The sequence below is a fragment of the Microtus pennsylvanicus genome, chromosome X, assembly GCF_037038515.1.
Source record: "Microtus pennsylvanicus isolate mMicPen1 chromosome X, mMicPen1.hap1, whole genome shotgun sequence".
NCBI classification, from domain to species: Eukaryota; Metazoa; Chordata; class Mammalia; order Rodentia; family Cricetidae; genus Microtus; species Microtus pennsylvanicus.
The window spans coordinates 118,220,690-118,239,095 of NC_134601.1; the positions used below are offsets into that span (position 1 = coordinate 118,220,690).

Below are 18,406 nucleotides of genomic sequence, written 5' to 3' on the forward strand. Positions count from 1 at the left end.
GTCCTTTATATAGGCTGCCATCAGAAGGTGTGGCCCAGATTAAAAGTGGGTCTTGTGACTTCAAGTGATATGAGTTTAAGGTGGGGTCAAATATATGAGCATATGGGGGCCATTCTCATTCAAAGCACCCCAAGTTGTTAAAAAAACAACAAAAAGCAGATCCATACTTTTCAATCTTGAGACTTTTTAATCCACTTGTAATTATAAACTACACACACACACACACACACACACACAAACTCATGCACACCAGAATGTTTCAGGAGATCCAATGTAAGTAAGCATATCTAAAGCAGTTTCACAGGAGTGGTCAGAGGAGTCAGTAGTCAAATAGAGAACATTTCATAGAGATTTGTTATGTTAGTCTGGCTACCATATGGGTCTACCTGAATAAAGAGACAATGTGGGGCTGGGGGAATAGTTCATGTCTTAGTTTTATTTCTGTTGCTATGACAAAATGCCATGAGAAGAAGAATCCCCAAAAGAAAGCAAATACTATATGAGAACCTCAGAGCTGAGACCACAATGAAGGTCTCCTACCCTCAAGCCAGTCTATGATGCTGCTGCCCCTATTTACCGTATTTACATCTCCTCTCACTCCATGGATAGTTGTGAACCCAGACTTCAGAAACTTATATTTGGTGCTTAAAACTTCCTACTTGAGTAGGTACACATGAAACTGTCTATCTCCCTATGGCCCCTCACAGGCTCATATATTTAAATGCTTGGCCCCTCGTTGGTGGAACTGTATGGGGGAATGATTAGAAGACGTGACTTTGTTGGATAAGATATATCATCAAAGGTGGACTTCGAGGTCTCAAACACCAAACTCAGTCTCCTGCTTCTACCTCTCCCTTTGGTATCAGACATAAGCTGTCACTATTGCTCCAGCAACAGGCCTGCCTGCCCACAGCCAAGCTTCCCACGGTGATGGTCCTGGACTCACCCTCTGAAACAATAAGCAAGCCCCCAATTAAATGCTTTCCTTTAGAAGTTGCCTTTCAGAGCAATAGAAGAGTAACTAAGACACTACCTGTGTAGTTAATGACTACCAGTGAGAGAATTAAAGAAGGCAACAGAAATGAGATTCCCCACACAGGACTAGAGTGTACATTTATGTGTGGAGAGGGTCAAAGGAGAAATCTTAGCCTGGCTTCCATATGTCCTCAAATATAGCAGCTCATGCTGAAACATAAAACTAACTTTTTAGCCAGGACAATGATTCTGCCAGGTTGCCTCTGTGTCTGGGTGTGTTCCTTTTTCTATAAACTTTATGGTCCTTTGCAAAAAATGACTACAAAAATACTGCAGATGTTGCAGTCTTTAGCTCTGAGCAGATGTTGGTGGCTGTAAAAATCTCAGGGAAATTATACCTCAGCATTTTAAGTCAATGAGCTAAAACCTAACGTAACATTCTGGGCTCGTTTATGATTTTCACCTATACCTACAGGCTGTGGGTTAGGAGAAATGAAGCAACTGTGTTTCCTGGGAAACACTGGAGTCAGAGATGCAGCCAACCTTCCCCTGTGTTAACCATGATGATGAGATTTCTTCTAGGCTTGACTGACAACACAGCCTCCCCACCACTGCCCGAGAAGAGAGGTCTGACTTGGGGACTCTGTAGATAGCAACAAAAGCAACACTTCTCCCATCTTCTTCCCACAGCAACTTCCAACCCCTGTACCACCATCTTCAGCCATGTTGAGAGAAGGAGAATCAGAGCATCGAAAGAGAGGTTTATTCACTCTCCCCTTTGTATTAATCCCAAGAAAGTTTTATACTAAGTACGTATGGGAGCCATGAAGGCCTAAAAGAATTTTAGACATAGTGCTTTTGAAAGAGCCACAACTTGCTCCTCTTTCCCCACTTTTCCCCTCTACACCCCCTTTCTTTTCTCCCTTTCTTTTTCAGTTCTCCCTCTTATTTGAGTCTCTTTCTTCTCTCCCTCTCCTACTTCCCTCTTCCCTGCTCTTCTTTCCTCAACTCTTCTCGCCCCTCCTTTTCTCCTCCTCTCTGTTCTTGTAAATGCAAGAATATCTCTTATGTTCACATATATCTCAGCACCAAATACACTTTGGGGGATGGGGTCATGTTATTTGCATAAAGATACACAACACAGAGAGAGACAGACAGAGAGACAGACAGACAGAGAGAGAGAGAGAGAGAGAGAGAGAGAGAGAGAGAGAGAGAGAGAGAGAGAGAGAGAGAGCTACTCTTTAAGAATAAGGACAGGAGAGGATAGAAAGAAGTGAATAAAGTGCTTCCCTCATAAGCATGAGGACCTGAATTAGCATCCCCAGAAACTATGGAAAAGCTAGGTGTCTGTAATTCCACCACAGCGGACAGAGACAGAGGGATGTCTGGGTCTTACTGCCCAGAGAGCTCCAGCTTCGGTGAGTTCTTGTCTCAAAAACACAAGGTGGAACGATAGAAAGACATCTGATTCTGACCTCTGATCTCCTCCGCATGTGTGTGCACATGAATATAGACAGTGAGAGGGAGAAGGAGGGAGGGGAAGGGAGAGGAGGAGGAGAAGGGAGGGGGACGAGAAAGGGGGGAGGGAAAGAATATGAAGGTATGAAGATGGGGCATAACAATTATGGTGGGCTGACCGGGCTGTCATTTTTCTTGTCCTTCCCTCAATCTCTCCTTCCTTAATGCTTCTCATATGTCTCATGGGTAGAAATAAGTGAGTAATGACTAACAGTGTGCCTGACATGGGACTTCAACATTAGGCTAGGGCAGTCCCAAAACCAGACTCCAAGTCACTTCCAAAAGCAGTCTGTTCAGCACCACCCTGGTCCTCCCTCGGACAGCTAATTACAATGCGGACTACTTCACAATCAGACTCCTCATAAGTGCCTCTGAAACCAGAACCAGGGGACACCACCTGAAAATGCTGGATCCTGGGTACTTAAGGGGGCCTGGGGGAAGGAAGGGAAGGAGAGAAATAATGCCATTCTATTTTAGTTAAAATGTATTAAAAGAAAAAATACTTTTTTTCCCTTTAAACTGGTATTTCTTTAAATACCAGTTTAAATGCCCAAGGGAAGAACAAGGCTCTGGGAAAATCCAGCATTGACAGGAATCTCTTTCCAGTCAACAGATAGGTGCTTTATCACCAAGTGCACCTGGTTCTGTCTGGTGATGGGGAAAGGTCCGTGTTCCCTTATTTTATCCAAAAAGGTTTGCCTATCACTCATTCAAATGTGCAGTCTGCTTCTAAAACTTAGATCTCACAGACTCGCTCCTTAGATATGGAATGAACTGCAACTGTTTTGTTCAGTGTGGTGGCCTTAGGTTGAAGAATTTCCTGTATGATGGGTTCTGCTTTCTCTATGAAGACGACATGCCCATTTCCTATGCATTCAGAGCAGAGGGGTGTGTGAGAGAGAGGGCTAACATGGGTGGTCTCATTTAGACACATCCTTGTGTATGGAATAAAGTAGGGGGCAATGTTAAAGAGAACTGAGGTTAGAAATACTCCCTCTAGAAGAAGATATCTTAATTTAAGGGAGCCATTTTGGGGTTGGCAAGTGGTTTGGCTCTAGAGGAGTTCTCAGGTGTCCACAGGGATGTCCCCAGCTAGGACCCTGGGCAGTGGAGGAGAGGGTGCCTGAACTGGCCTTGTCCCGTAGTCAAACTGATGACTATCTTGAATATCACCATAAAACCTTTCTCCAGCAACTGATGGAGAGAGAGACAGAGACCCACATCGGAGCACTGGACTGAGCTCCCAAGGTCCAGTTAAAGAGTGGAAGGAGGGAGAATATGAGCAAAGAAGTCAGGACCGCGAGGGGTTGGTTCACCCACTGAGACAGTGTTCCTGATCTAATGGGAGCTCACCAAAGCCAGCTGGACCGGGACTGGGTGAGTATGGGATCAAACCGGACTCTCTGAATGTGGCTGACAATTGGGGCAGACTGAGAAACTAGTGATAATGGCACTGGGATTTGTCTCTACTGCATGTATTGGCTTTATGAGATCCTAGTCTATTTGGATGCTCACCTTCCTAGGCCTGGATGGAGGGGGGAGGGCCTTGGACTTCCCACAGGGCAGGGTACCCTGTCCTCTCTTAGGACTGGAGGGGGAGGGGGAGGGGAGGAGCGGGAGGGAAATGGGAAGAGGGGAGGAAGTGGAAATTTTGAATGGTATTATTTATAAAGCAATAAAAAAAAAGAAATACTCCCTCTAGAAAATTGGAGAAAGTAAGCTAAGGATGTAAAAAGTAATCAATTGTTTAAAACACACCACAGAATTGGTTCAATAATGGCTGATCAAATTTTTGAAATCTTTTCTAAGATTTGGATATTGATTTCATTGATATTTGTTTGTTTTCTATTTCCTTCATTACCATTCTTGTCTTTATATCTTTGCTACTTTCCTAGCTCCTCTTACCTTACTGTAGTTAGTTTGGTGGTTTGTTTTTTTCACATTGTGACATTTTATTTTTAAAATATTTTTAATTTTTAAAATGTTTTTAATTGAAATAGAATTACATCACTTTCCCTGCCTTCTTTCTTCCCTTCAGTCCTTTCCAGTTACCCTTTCTTTAATCCTCCCATTTCCCCCCATTTTCTTTGATATTCTTTTTCATTATTGTTACATATGTATGTATACATGAATATGCATATATACTTATATGTTTATATGTATATATGCAAATACATTATACACATACAACCTGCTGCCTCTGTTTTTCTTGTTTGTGAGTTGTATACTCTGCATTGGACAATCAATAAGGGGGCTCATCCCTGGGAGAGGCTAATTTTCCTTCTCCAAACTGTCGTTCATTGCCTGTCGTTTGTTGACTTGGGTGGAACCCTGAAAAAAAAATCCCCCTTCTATGTTAATGCATCCATTGATAGTGCCACCATTCCTAAGGAGCCGTTTCTAGGAGAGACTGCTTCATAGGAGATTTCCTCGTATTCTTGCCCTTAAAATCGTTGCGGCCCCTCTTCTGTGATCTTCCCTGCCCCACAGATGCAAGAGCTGTGATACAGATGTATCTGTTGAGGATGAGCCCCTGGCAATCTGTTGATCTCTGCATCGTAGCCAGCTGTGGCTTTCTGTGATTGTCTCCATTTGCTGAAAATAGAGGCTTCTTTGATGAGAGATGGTAGCTACAGTTATCTGTGGGTATAAGTATAGATTTGGAATATTGGAATAAAGAACTATGCTGGTCTAGAAAAACAGTGGTAGTAGATTCTCTTCTAAGGTTCATGTCCTCCTTAAGCTCAGAAAGCTGACTAGGTTTCCAGTAGCAGGCAATCTTTCCCTCCTGTGGAGGGGCCTTAAGTCTAAGAGGACAGCTGCTGGTTATGGAAATGAGAACAGCCTAAATTTCTCTCAATGGATGGATGTATAGTGTAACTTAGTACATATCCACTATGGAATACTATCAAGCTGTAAAGAAAAGTGAAATCATGAAATTTGCAGGTCAATGGATGGACCTAGAAAAGGTTATATTGAGTGAAGTAACCCAGACCCAGAAAGGCAAACATGGTATGTTCTCTCTTATCTGTGCTTCCTAGTTCCACATCCTTAAACATGGGCATACAACGATGAAATTTTTTATTTTAGTTTGGCTTAGTGTTTTCTTTTTGTCTTAGGACAAGGTTTCCTTATGTATCACATACTGCTCTCAAACTCTTGATTCTCCTACTTCAGCCTCCAGGGTCCTTGAGATTTCAGATGTTTATCACCATACCTGGCTCTGTTACTTCCTAACTTCTTTCTGTAATTTAGTTCCCTCTTGCTTTCCTAAGTTGATGAAGGTGGAAATTTAGACGATGAATGAGAAAGCTTTCTTTGTAATGAAAGCACTTGCAGCTATAATTTGCACTGTAAGCACTGCTTTAACTGTGTTCTATAAATGTTACCCATGCCTTCCTTCAATTCTGTTAGCTTTTGCTTTATATATTTTGGCATTATTTTGTTAAGTGAACATACTATATGGTTATATTTTCCTAAGGAAATTATTGTTTTTTTTGAGGGGTGCAATGAACTTTATTGATGGTATTCAAGAGAGTAGGGCTCCCTAAGCCCCCTCCTGCTATTCTGGGGGTCTGGGATGGAAACTGTGAGGGAGATGCTCAGTGTCAAGGGTTAGGACAGGGACTGCTCAGCAGCCGAGGGCCTCTCTCTTGCTGTGTCCTTGCTGGGATGGGTGGTCCAGGGTGGGCTTCTTACTCCTTGGAGGCCGTGTAGGCTATGAGGTCCACCACTCTGTTGCTGTAGCCGAATTCATTGTCATACCAGGAAATGAGCTTTACAAAGTTGTCATTGAGAGCAATGCCAGCCCCAGCATCGAAGGTGGAAGAGTGGGAGTCACTGTTAAAGTCACAGGAGACAACCTGGTCCTCAGTGTAGCCCAGGATGCTCTTTAGTGGGCCCTCGGATGCCTGCTTCACCACCTTCTTGATGTCGTCATACTTGGCAGCTTTCTCCAGGCCGCATGTCAGATTGACGACGGACACATTGGGGGTAGGAACGCGGAAGGCCATGCCCGTGAGCTTCCCGTTCAGCTCTGGGATGACTTTGCCCACAGCCTTGGCAGCGCCAGTGGATGCAGGGATGATGTTCTGGGCAGCGCCAGAGCCGTCTTGCCACAGCTTCCCAGAGGGGCCATCTACAGTCTTCTGGGTGGCCGTGATGGCAAGGACTGTGGTCATGAGTCCTTCCATGATGCCAAAGTTGTCATGGATGACCTTGGCCAAGGGGGCTAAGCAGTTGGTGGTGCAGGAAGCATTGCTGACAATCTTGAGGGAATTGTCATACTTGTCATGGTTCACACCCATCACAAACATGGGGGCATTAGCAGAAGGGGCGGAGATGATGACCCTTTTGGCCCCACCCTTCAAGTGGGCCCCAGCCTTCTCCATGGTGGTGAAGACACTGGTTGACTCCACAACATACTTGGTGCCAGCATCCCCCCCATTTGATGTAGGCGGTCTTGCTCCTGGAAGATGGTGATGGCCTTCCCGTTGATGACAAGCTTCCCATTCTCAGCCTTAACTGTGCCTTTGAACTTGCCATAGGTGGAGTCATACTGGAACATGTAGACCATGTAGTTGAGGTCGATGAAAGGGTCATTGATGGCAACAACATCCACTTTGCCAGAAGTGAAGGCAGCCCTGGTAACCAGGCGTCCAGTACGGCCAAATCCGTTCACTCCAACCTTCACCATCGTGTCTCTGGAACGAGGCTGGCACTGCACAAAAAGAAGCGGCTGTCTCTAGAACAGGGAGGAGCAGAGAGCCAGGAAATGATTGTTTTAACACTGTAAAATGCCCTTTTGTCTCTAGTAATAATTTCTGTTTTAGAGTCTTTATTGTTAAATATTAGTAGCATAGTCACACTCAAGTTCCCTTTGCATGTATGAGTAAGTATCTGTGTGTATGTGTGCATGTTATATGTTCACATGTGTGTATGTGGGTGTTGGAGGCCACAGAAGGGTGCCAAGTGCCCTCTATCACTCTCCTCTAATTCCTTTGGGGGCAAAGTCTCTCCCAAGACCTAGAGTGCATGTGGGTTTTGTTTCTCTCCAGTTAGGCTGTAGACCAACAAAGCCTAGAGATCTTTTTGTCTCTCCACCCCTCGGTGCTAGACTAACTTACAGAATTGTGAGGGATGCTCCACTCGATGTGTGGGTATTCTATTCCTCAGTCCTCCCTCTTTTTTGAGACAGGTTCCTACAAGGCAGCCCATTCTGGCCTCAAATACTCATTATTACCATTTTCTATTTGATGACACACAGTCTCCTTTGGTCTCGAAGATATGGTTTCTTTTAGCTCTTTGAGTATGTGTAAAATAGCTCATTTAAAGTATTTGTGCAGTAACTCCACCATCTTGGTTTCCTTGAGAACTGTTTCTATTTGTCACTTTTGCTCTTAGATCTGTGTGCCATACATTTGTGGCTTTGCATTGAGAGACCCCCATACTTGAAAGACCCCCCATACTTGAAAGACCCCTGTGCCCACATACTATGTTAAACTCTGCTGAAAATTTAGCTGGGCCCCCAGGCTCAGCCGATGCTAAAACTGGATATCTATGGGTTGCAGACTCACTTACTAGGCTAAGGTGAGGGATACTCCACTCCCCAAGACATCTATCTAAATTGTCAACTTGCTGCAGGGTGTTTTATCTGTCTTTATGGTTTTTCGGGGAAATTTGAGAATAGACATGGGGCCATTCCCAGGATGAGCTAAGCCCACCAATTTGAGAGCCAATGAAATGCTTGTACTATACTACCCTCTTATGTAATCAGTTTTCCCTATAAATATGGCTGTTTGAATTTGCCCAGTGTGGGCAGTTGGCATAAGCTACTGTTGCACCCTCAGGCACCTCTGTAATCAATAAAGACACCTCTTGCTGATTGCATCTGTTGGCCTGAATTATTGAGACTGGGGAATTTCTCCCACCGCCCTTGAAAACGAGGGTTTTTCAGCATATCTTGTAGGTTTTCTTTTCACTAGATATTTCTGTGGTGCTGGGATTGAACCCAAAGCCTCCTATTACCCAGGTAGGTTCTATACCACCGAGCTACACTCCTTACTTAGCCCTTGAACTGAACACTTTATGTAACACACTCTGCAAGTCTGGAAACTGAATTCCTCCTTGTGGACTTTTTTGCCTTTGTTATTATAGCTCATTGCTTAATGGCATTCCTAAACTAATGGGGTAAAGTCAGTATTCCTTGTAGCCACTGGTCTCTACTTAGTAAAATTAGCAGTCAGCTAATGATCTAACAGACATTTCCTTCCATGACTGAAACCAATAAGGTTCCAAGTCTTGCTGAGGGCTTCCATGTGCATGTGGGAATATTCATTAACAGTCAATTGGAATCGCCTCGCTAGTTGCTCATCTATAGTCAGCCCTTTCTCTTTTATGTAATTTTTCTTCTTTTTCTTTTTTTAAAATTAAATTTATTCATTTGTTTTACATCCTGATCTCAGTTTTCCCTCCCTCTTCTCCCATTCTCTCCACACACCTCTCCCGCCCCAATCCACTCCTCCTCTGCTTCTGTTCAGAAAGGGGCAGGCCTGCCATGGGTGTCAACAAAACATGGCCTATCAAGTTGAGGTAGGACTTGATAAGGCAACCTAGTAGGAGGACTAGGTTCCCCAAAGCCTGCCAAAGTATCAGGGACAGGCCCCATTCCCACTGCTATGAGTCCCACAAGTAGACCAAGTTATAATACTGTCTCACATATGTATAGGCCTAGGTCAGTCCCATGCAGGCTCCTCAGCTGTCAGTCCAGTGTCTGTGAGCACCTATGAGCCCGGGTTAGTGGTCTCTGTGGGTCCCCTTGTGATGCCCTTGATCCCCCCTCAGTCATTTCTTTAGAGCTGTTATAAACTGTTGATTAATTTACAGAACAAAATTAGAATTCTGCCCCAGCTTTCCCTTTACGCTTGTACAGAAACCTAAAGCTGGCCAGAAGAGCGAGCTTAGGGCATTGGTTCTCTTTCGGTATATACGCACCCCTGAGGATGAACTCAGCCCTTCTTGGACAGCCATCTAGAACTCTAAAAATAGGCCACTTCCTTTCAAAACACCTACGAACATCTCATACTCGTCTTTTTTCCATTCAAGTTTTGTACTTCACTTGTTGTTTGTCCCAGCCTTTGGGCTGCCTCGGGCAGCTGGGATATTAAACAATTGCTCCTGATTGTTTTTGACAAATGCCCTTGAGGAGAAGGCTTTTCACACGGGTGAGCTCCAAGTCAAGTCAAATAAAGACAAGTCTTGTGACTGGGATTTATAAGGAACTGTAAAATAGGTCAGATAATGACAATTCTCTGAGAATGGGGTCTGGAAAGAGCCCCAACTCTCGTCTGACCCATTCTGCAGCTGCTAGGCTGCTGGCTGTCCCTGCAATTGCAAGCACTTTTCAAGGCTACCACAGAATTGAAAAGAGGAAGATGCGACCAAGGGAAGATAAAAGACTTTAAAAGGCTGTTATTGCTAATATTTAGTCATTTTAAAAATTCCCTCCAGATTGTTGTAAGCTTTTGGTTGACTTCTGGAGCTCTAAACAGTCTGTTTGGACCACAGTTGCCAAGGCTTTTTCAGTTTTTTTGAAAAGAGGATTTCTGGCACTCCTAATAGCATTACTCCCATATAGTTGTGTCTTGTCTTGGGCAGGAATAAGATGGATTAGCTACTAGTGAAGGCATATGGCATTTGCTCCTCAGTAGGTATTGACCTATTGTTTCCTCTTAATCACCCATCCTGTTAGCTATGTCTTCTGTCTTGTGGTGCTAGAGCTCTTTCATACAGAAATTCACTGAAGAGGTTTCTTGGCCAAGTGACTTTCCTTGACCAAGTAGAGTATGGAAAAATTGGTGTGTCAGTTCTGAATTTGGGCCTTAAAATAGTTGGTATTTCTGCAAGTCTCTTTGTCTTGATGCCACTGACATGAGAACATGGCTAGTCAGTCTGCAGTTCCAGAAGGGGAGAGAGTCACAAGGGGCCTATCTAATTCCAACCTATGGTCTACAGCCAAGTTTAGCTAACTTCAAGTTGTAGCATCCAAATGTCAGCCAAATCACGGGTATAGAAGGTGTATAAAAATGATTTAAGCAACTGGGCTTTGAGATTGTTTCTCACAGGCTATACTGTGCTGATAGATAAACGATACAACACATGCTATTTGATTGCTCTTACAGAGTCTGCCTTTTCTAGAACCCAACCCTCAAATGATTGTACCAGGCATTCGTGTTACAGCTACTTCCTTCTCTGCCTCTTAACACATGAAAGATTCATTCTTTTTATCGCTGCGCTTTAGAATGTCACTTTAGAATTTCATCAGTAATAGAACAAATAACTGATATCCGAAGTAACAAATATACATTAAACTGAACACATCCAAGCCAGTAGCTCCAGTTGAGGAAGTATCTAGCAAATTATAAATCAGACAGCAAAAATTCAAGGTCAAATGACCAGGTGTTTTTTCTTTTTTTTTTATTTTATTTTTTTTTTATTGATAAAAGGAGAATAAAGAAAAGAAAAAAAAAAAAACAAATTTCCACCTCCTCCCAGCCTCCCATTTCCCTCCCCCTCCTCCCACTCTTCTCCCCCTCCTCCCACCCCTCTCCCCTTCCCCCCACTCCTCTCCCCCTCCCTTTCCAGTCCAAAGAGCTGTCAGGGTTCCCTGCCCTGTGGTAAGTCCTAGGTCCTCCCCCCTCCATCCATATCTAGGAAGGTGAACATCCAGACTGGCTAGGCTCCCACCAAGCCAGCACATTGCGTAGGATCAAAACCGCGTGCCATTGTCCTTGGCGTCTCATCAGCCCTCATTGTTCGCCATGTTCCGAGAGTCCAGTTTTATCCCATGCTTTTTTTGGTAACAGTCCAGCTGGCCTTGGTGAGCTCCCAGTAGATCATCTCCACTGTCTCAGTGGGTGGGTGCACTCCTCGTGGTCCCGACATCTTTGCTCATGTTCTCACTCCTTCTGCTCCTCATTGGGACCTTGGGAGCTCAGTCCAGTGCTCCAGTGTGGGTCTCTGTCTCTATCTCCATCCATCGCCAGATGCAAGTTCTAGGATGATATGCAATATATTCGTCAGTATGGCTCTAGGGTATGGTCATTTCAGGTTCCCTATCCTCAGCTGCCCAGGGAACTAACTGGGGACCTCAGCTTGGGCACCTGGGAGCCCCTCTAGGGTCAAGTCTCCTGCCCACCCTAAAGTGGGTCCCTTAACTAAGAATTGTGGTTCCGTGCTCCCCTATCCAACCTTTCTTTATCCCGATTCTCCTGTTTCCCCAAGTCCCCCCTCCTTCCCTTCTACCTTTTCTCTCCCCATCTCCCCTAACCCCCATCCCACCCCACCCCCAAAATCCCACTTTTCTCCCCGGCAATTTTGTCTACTTCCCTTATCCAAGAGGATAACTATATGTTTTTCCTTGGGTTCACCTTCTTATTTAGCTTCTTTAGGTTCACCTATTGTAGACTCTGTGACCCCTATTTATGGCTAGAAACCAATTATGAGTGAGTACATCCCATGTTCATCTTTTTGGGTCTGGGATACCTCACTCAGGATAGTGTTTTCTATTTCCATCCATTTGCATGCAAAATTCGAGAAGTCATTGTTTTTTACCGCAGCGTAGTACTCTAGTGTGTATATATTCCATACTTTCTTCATCCATTCTTCCATTGAAGGGCATCTAGGTTGTTTCCAGGTTCTGGCTATTACAAATAATACTGCTATGAACATAGTTGAACAAATGCTTTTGACATGTGATAGAGCATCTCTTGGGTAAATTCCCAAGAGTGGTATGAAAATAGACCCATATCTATCACCGTGCACAAAACTCAAGTCCAAATGGATTAAAGACCTCAATATCAGCCCGAAAACACTGAATCTGATAGAAGAGAAAGTGGGAAATACCCTACAACAGATGGGCACAGGCGATCGCTTCTTAGGTATAACCCCAGAAGCACAGACATTAAGGGCAACATTGAATAAATGGGACCTACTAAAACTGAGAAGCTTCTGTAAAGCAAAGGACACTGTCACTAAGACACAAAGGCAACCTACTGACTGGGAGAAGATCTTCACCAACCCCGCAACAGACAAAGGTCTGATCTCCAAAATATATAGAGAACTCAAGAAACTAGACTTTAATGTGCTAATTAACCCAATTAAAAAATGGGGCGCTGAACTGAACAGAGAATTCTCAACAGAAGAAGTTCAAATGGCCAAAAGACACTTAAGGTCATGCTCAACCTCCTTAGCGATCAGGGAAATGCAAATCAAAACAACTTTGAGATATCATCTTACACCTGTCAGATTGGCTAAAGTCAAAAACACCAAGGATAGCCTTTGCTGGAGAGGCTGTGGAGGACGGGGTACCCTCATCCACTGCTGGTGGGAATGCAATCAGGTATTTTTTTCTTTAAAAGACAAATGATCTGTCTTCTCCTGGAGGAACCAGCTTACAACATGGAAAGCTATAGTGGAAATTGTGATTTTCATTTTAAGGATTCTCCTCCAGAAAACCAAGTGTTTCTTCCCAGGCAGTTTAAGATCTCACTCTTCTGATTTTATGACTTGATTTGTAGAAAATATTCATACCTCAATATCTTTTTGGTCAAAATTCTCTCAACTGTCAGTTATTGGAATTCAAAACTGGTAAACTATGGGTGTGCTAAGTGAGAGAGAAGGTGTGGAGTTATATGAGAGCCAAAGTTATGTTTTAAGTTTTAATTACCATGCCTAAGAGATCCGTGAAACAAAAATGTCTCTAACCTATAAGCCCCTTGCCCAAGGACAGATACTCCCTGCGATGCTGGAGGCTGTTGTTCTTATAAGATAACATGTTTCCACTCACCTAAACAAGTTTGTTTGACTCAACTGCACCAGACATATTGATCACATATGAGCAGGAGGTATGTGAGCAGAAAGTATGGCATGATATATATGCTTGCCCCTGTTTGGATCTGATGGAAAATATTGTGGCCTTATGGTTGTGCCTTTATAAGCCTCAGCAAACAAATCACCATTTCCTGAAAACCCCAGAATGGACCCAACCAGAGCCCATCCACCTGGCCAGTATTTAATTAAACCTTGCTTCAAATTTGGCTCCAAATTGTGGTAGTGGTCTTATTCTCAATCAGTAGGATTCATAGTCACTTGGTAAACTTTACGAATATTTTAAAGTATTCCTAGTTCTTTTTCACCATGTGAGCATGCCCATGCTTCAGCCCCAACTTTTGGTTACCACTGAGGCTTTGGAGTGTACTAAGACTTTGGGCCCAAGCCAGATTGCCTTACAAGGTCAGAGAGTCAGTCAGGAACCTAACTCCACACCCAGTCTCCACCCAGCTCTCAGTTTCCCTCTACAAGTTCTCCTTATTTATATAAGACCCAGGGTCAAGTAACAGGTCAACTCTATCCCTCACTGCTCAGCTCTCTTTTTTTTCCTCTTGGTTTTTGTTCGCTTGATTGTTGAAACAGGGTTTCTCTGTTCCACTTGGCTATCGTGGATCTCATTCCATAGATCAGACTGACCTGGGAGTCAGAGATTTGCTTGCCTCTGTCTCCTGAGTACTGGGACTAAAGTCATGCACTACCACCTCCTGGCTCTTTTCCCCCTCTTATATACATATCCTATGTATATCCTCTTACCTCTTTGAGAGATCGCAGGCTGCTCTAGTTTAGAGTCTCTGTACTCACCGTCCCGAAAGAAGAGACTGCCCTATATTGTGTCAGTGTGGGCTTTACTTCTCAATCCACCATTAACTAAAACCCTTTATTCCCCCAAATTTTTCCTATGTGTAATCACCCTCTTCTGCTTACTATCTAGCAACCTAATACTAGTCACTAATCACCACTGTGATTTCTTCTTTCTTTTTATTTTCTCTACCCATATGCACCATAACTAACACACTACTACATACAGTAATATTACTATTTCTTTATCCCCTCCCCCCAAACAATTGGTTTTTAAGTTATGACTATTTTGTAGTAAACTGGTATTCTATTTTCCGAGAGGGTTTACTGCTGGGCAATGGCTATAGTTGCAGACAGTATTTTATTTGCAGTGGAGGCCTGAAGATAGAAGCTGCCCTGAACAACAGTCTAAAAGAGGAAAACTGCACCCCAACCCTAGTGCAAGCAAGTCTTTCTTGAACACCACAGATACTTACACTAAAAGTAGAAAGGTGACCTGAATTCTAAAAGCTACGAAAATCTTCACCAACAATCTAATCCCAATTAAGTGGTCCCCAGTACAAAACCATCAGGAGCATGAAAAACGAAGACAATTTATTTCCTCCCAAAATTACCAATTCCACAGTAATGGCTCCCAATGAAGATTACCCAAACAAAATTCCAGGCACACAACTAAAAAAAAATTATAAATATACTTAACCAACTCAAAGAGGACACAAATACATTTAAAGGGAAGCACAAAAACTGGAGGAAATAAGGAAGTCGGTTTCAAATATGAAAATCGAAATCAATAAGAAGAAATACTGAAGAAAAATCCAACTGAAATGATGATGGTAATGAGAAACCTAATGAGTCAAATAAAAAGTTTCATGCAAAGTCCTACCTAGAAGAATGGACTGTATGGAAGGGAAGTCATTTTCTTCAGTGGTGTAACTGCCAATAAGTTGCTCTTGCTTCAAAAATAACCTCTAACTTATACCTGGGCAAGGAATTCTAATTAAATTTACTGGGCCATACACAAAAAGAAGATATGGAAGTGTGAGAGGAATTTATTGAGGTTTCCAGTAGAAGACGGAGGAGAGTGACGAAGAAAAATGGGGAGTGAAGACATGACAATTCATTCTCCAAGTGTATGAAACTGTTAAAATGTTTTTAACTGCACTTTATTGCTGACTCTGGTTTTGCTAGGTTAACTCTAATTTACTGGTAACGTTAATCATGCTTTATCATAATTCACTAATCATTGGACTAAAGTCAGCATTTTAGGATTATTTCATTCTTTTCTAGGCATAGGGTTGTGCTGTGAGTTGTTGAAGAAACACACATGTGTAAAAGTACAAACCCACAACTTCCCTATCTGATGCCCAGGTCCTCAATCTTGAAACATGTGTTACTTATACAACCCCCTTCGGATGAGGCTTATGCATATCAAAGAGTTGCTGATTCTAGTGAAAGAGAAGCATACCTTTTTGGGTACTAAAGAGTAAAGCAAGCACAAATGTTTGCTTGGCAGACTGAAGTAGACGGCCCAACTTCACTCGGATGCCAACTGTATTTGCCTGAAGGATTTCTCTAATTGCTAAAGCCCACGTTGCATATTTATTTTTAAGGCAACAAGGGCCAGAGGATTGATACCCCCCTGGAAGAACTGCTATCAACTAACAAGCAGCTGCTGGAAGTCGACTGGTGAATAAATACCCCAGGTTCTTCCCACCTTTATTCGGGTAACTATGAAACATGTGGTCTCTACTCTTTCCAGTGGGATTGTGCCCTTCAGTTTTCCTCTGAGCTAAATAGGCCAATAATGTGCTCATTGCTGGCTTCTTTTACATCCACTTCTCACAGCTTTGCTGGTATTTCTGTTATTTCAAAATACACTACTTGCACTTGACTCCTTAGCCCAGAGTTGGCTTCTAGGGAAGCCTAAGACAAAGCTATAGTGGGCACCTTCAGTGCGGAAAATGAGCATCTCTTAGAAAACCTGGAGCCTAGCCAGTTTGGATGTTCACCTTCCTAGATATGGACGGAGGGGGGAGGACCTAGGACTTACCACAGGGCAGGGAACCCTGACTGCTCTTTGGACTGGAGAGGGAGGGGGAGAAAAGTGGGGGGAAGGGGAGAGGGGTGGGAGGAGGGGGAGAAGAATGGGAGGAGGGGGAGGGAAATGGGAGGCTGGGAGGAGGTGGAAATATGTTTTTTTTCTTTCTTTTCTTTATTCTCCTTTTATCAATAAAAAATACATTAAAAAAAATATATAAAAAAAAAAGAAAACCTGTTGCTAAGAAACATACTCCCCTCAAGTAGAAAATGACCAAAGATTTCAAGAACTTAATCATTTGTTTTTTAATCATCTGTTCTGTAACACTATTGTCTATAAAACCAGTAACACAAACAAGCAAAAAGAGCTGGAGAGAGTGCTCAGCGGCTAAGAGCACTTCCTTCTCTTCCAAGTAACCCACATTCTGAGGCTCACAAGTGCTGTAACTCCAGATCTAAGGGATCTGATGTGCTTTCTGGCCTCTGCATGCTCCTGCATTCACTTGACACAGACGCAGAGACACCCACACATACACATAAATAAAAATAAATTTGGGCTGAAGATATGGCTCAGCAGTTAAGAGCACTTGTTGCTCTTGCAGAGAACCTGGGTTTGGCTCCCAGTGCTAACAACCATCAGAGACTCCAGTTCCAGGGGATCTAATGCCTTCTGACCTTCAGGGAAACAAGGCACAAAAATGGTGTACAGACATACACGTAGATCAAACATTGATACACATTTTAAATATAAAGAAATGTAAAAGTAAATAAAAAGTAAACAATACACTTGACTGACTTGGAACTTATTTGTATTTAATTTCTGATGGGGAATCCAGACAACTGACTCCCTGTAGTCTCAGCCTAACAGTAAGTGTCTATTTGTCAGTGTACAGCAACTCCCCATCCCTGGAGTTTTGGGATTTGCTACCCCTTCTTTGTTTTCACATCTGACAAGAAAGGAGAATGGCAAGCTCATTGCACAAAATTGCAGCTTTATTAGGTAATTATTTGTTTTAATGAGAGGGGATGCTGAGCTCAAGACTTGAACACAATAAGTTGACAATGAACGATTTGGGTCACATAAACATAGCAATTAAAAGCTATAAGAAATCTCGATATTGGGAATACAATGACTCTGAAAATAGCATCAGTTGACACGGCTACTTATCACCTCCGTGAAAAGTGCTACTGTGATAGATTGCAAAAACTGCCCCAATTTTTTGCTTATCCCTGTAACCACAACCCACTCACCCTGTGCCTTTGCAGTGTCCCTCTGCCCCACTGGACTCAGCCATGTGGCTTGTTTTAGCACAGAAAGTGACAGACAAAAACAAACGCAGAGGTTTGAAAGGTGCTGCTTCTATGATTACACTGGATCACTCTCGCCTTCTGCCATCCCCATAACAACAGGTTTTAAATGGTCTGATAAAGGGAAAAACAAAAAAGACTGGTGAGGCAGAGCCAAGTCACCACACTCATTTTAGGCCACAATACCCTAGACCAGCTGCCATGGAGAGCCACTACCACATGTGTGAATGAACCTGGGAGAGTGGGGACAACTTACCTTACTGTCCAGCTGAGCTCAGCTTAAATCATCACCTCACAGGCACATTCACTAAATTCATACTGACCATCGCAAGCCACTGGGTTTTGTAGTTGTTGGTTACACAGCATTCCAGTGGGGTCAAATAGAATCATCGGGAATGTTGCAGAATAGAGCGTTACTATAGCTACGGATTTAACCTCCAGAAATGACAGAGACTGTAAATACAGTTGTTCAGTCTTGGTTTGGTCATTTCTTCAGTGTCCAGTGCCGAGCCTGAGGTCAGAGAGGCATGAAGTGGATGAGAACTAGGGACAACTACAACCTGGTACAAGCTGGAACTTGAGTTGCCCTACCCGGCCTCCAACTCTGCTGCTTTTGTCCTAAAGCCACACTCACACTTGGTCTAGGATTCGGAGGTAAAAAAACAAATCTTGTATGAACTCAAACTCTAAGCCTGACTGGTGGTTTACCAAAAGAATTACCAGCAGACCCTTAAACTGTGCATAAGCTATAACAAGGACTGGTCTACCCTGATCTCCTGAGAGTAACTCGACTCCTTACTGCTTACTCCTAACTCAACCCTCTGGTCATCTCTCCTGTGACGAGTCTAAAGTAAAACATAGACGGGAACTGTGGCAAATG

The 18,406-nt window shown here is 43.3% G+C and overlaps 1 pseudogene; it reads right to left on the minus strand.

Annotated features, from left to right (window-relative positions):
- Positions 1–6,008: 6,008 nt before the first annotated feature.
- On the minus strand, positions 6,009–7,223 carry LOC142840839 (glyceraldehyde-3-phosphate dehydrogenase pseudogene; annotated as a pseudogene).
- Positions 7,224–18,406: the final 11,183 nt, after the last annotated feature.